This window comes from Pteropus vampyrus, unplaced genomic scaffold (genome assembly GCF_000151845.1).
Source record: "Pteropus vampyrus isolate Shadow unplaced genomic scaffold, Pvam_2.0 Scaffold267, whole genome shotgun sequence".
Classification (NCBI taxonomy): domain Eukaryota; kingdom Metazoa; phylum Chordata; class Mammalia; order Chiroptera; family Pteropodidae; genus Pteropus; species Pteropus vampyrus.
Window position 1 is genome coordinate 835,599 of NW_011889048.1, and position 2,050 is coordinate 837,648.

The following is a 2,050-nucleotide window of genomic DNA, read 5'->3' on the forward strand; positions in this document are numbered from 1 at the left end:
GGAAACTGAGCTGCACGCGCAAAAGTGGTTAAAGCGCTCAATTGATGTTACGTGTTATTTTGCCGCAGTACAGAAACAAGCATTGAGGGAGGCCGTAGAGATCCTTGTGAACAGATGGGTTATGTCCCCTTGTGAACAGATGGGTTATGAACAGGTGGGGGCGGGGGAGGGCTGCCAGATTTAGCAAATAAATACCTGGACCGCGGTTAAGTTTGAATTTTAGATGGAGGACGAATTTATTAGTGTAACCATCCTGTGCGATATCTGGACATAGCGACGCAAAGAAAATATTCCCTATTTATCTGAAATTAAAGCATAGCTGGCAGTCTCGTATTTTGTCTGGAAAACTAATCCTGAGGTCCCCATGTTTTACGACAAATACTTTTTAAAATGGCAAACTCATTTCGAACATAAACAGGGTAATGTAATTTCCATGGCCTTGGATTAGGCAATGATTTCTTCTATGTGACACTAAAAGCGCACGCAAGAAAAAATAAATTGGATTCCAGCAAATGACGGTGTGATTTCACGGCTCTGATTGAATGGGGCAGGTCTTCAGCCCATTGGTCAAACTTCCATCCTAGGAGCTCTCTATAAGGGCCCACTCAGTGGGTGGCCGCTGGAGCACAGAGCAGGAGGCAGCAACCCCGTCTGTGGCTTTTGCCTGCTATGCTGCTTGGATGAGGCCCCTGTAGGCAATGCTGCTGGACTCTGATTATGAATTTGGGTCCGATTAACCACATGGAGCGTTTCCTGGCAGGTATTTTATTTCTCGGGGTCATCACTTGCACTTGAATGTTCACAGCAGCAGGATTCAAACAGGCAAAAAGTGGAACAGCCCCAACGCCCATCCGCTGGCGAATGGACACACACAACATGGCCCATCCACACAGGAGAGTGTCGCTCGGTCATGAAAAGAAGGGAAACGCTGACACTCGCCACCACGTGGACAGACCTTGAACACGAGGGTCCGTGAGAGATGCCGGACACGAAAGGCCACACGGGGTGTGATTCCACTTGAGCGAAATGTCCAGAACAGGCACGTCCACAGACAAGAAGTGGGTTCATGGTTGTCAGGGGCTGGGGAAGGGATGGAGGTGACTGCTTTTTAGGGTGATGAAAATGCTCTAAAATTGATTTTGGCGACGGATGCATAACACTGAGAATATATGAAAAGCCATTTAACCACCTCGGAAGACCAGGTGCTGTAAGCGTAAAAAATAAAAAAATAAGGGTTTGTAAGCTGACAAGGTCCTTACAATCTGTGAGGTCGACCGAGGGTCGCCTCGCCGAAAAAAAAAAAATAAATAAATCGAAATCCATTAGTTGTTCACTGAACGTGGGCGCATCGCATGGTAGGTGAATTAACTCAATTAAAAAATAGGGTCACGTAAGTAAGGGGGGCTGCTTTCTGTAAGGTGTCAGGCTGCTGCTTGCAGGCGATGACGTATGCCGTGACACAGGAATGAGGAGACGCAGCTGTGGGAAGGGGTGAGCGGTACGTCTGAGAACAGCCGGCAGGCAGGGGAGGCGGTGTCCAGCGAGGAGGCTGGGCATAGCTAGCAGAGTCCCAGCTGTGGTGGATGGCCAAGGAAAAGGCTGGAAAGACGTAGCAGAGGGACCAGAACTTGCTGATAAAGGAACTGTGGGGGAGGAGGCCACTCCTGGGACACCCACCCTCGGGGCCCGGGCACCTCAGAACTGCCCGAAGCCCTGGGGCCATCGGGCTTGACAAGGCCACGGGGCTGCACAGAGCAGAGTCGAGAGCTACGTGCAGAATGATGGAGGAAAACAGCCAGCTGGCTTCGGTGGCCCTCCAGCCCGGGTGGGTGGATTTCCTCAGTCCTGTACCCGCTGTCCTCTCTGGGCTGGGCTCAGGACAGATCTCGTGGGAAATAGCCTTCGCCTTTGTTTGCAAAGTGAAGCTGGCCTCCTGAAGACCCAGTTTTCTGGTCTCCTCCCTGGAAACCTGCCCTGTCCCCTCCCTGTCCCCAGATCCCCGCTCTGCACAGTCCCGGCCCCACCGTAGGGCAAGAGGATCCGGATCCCT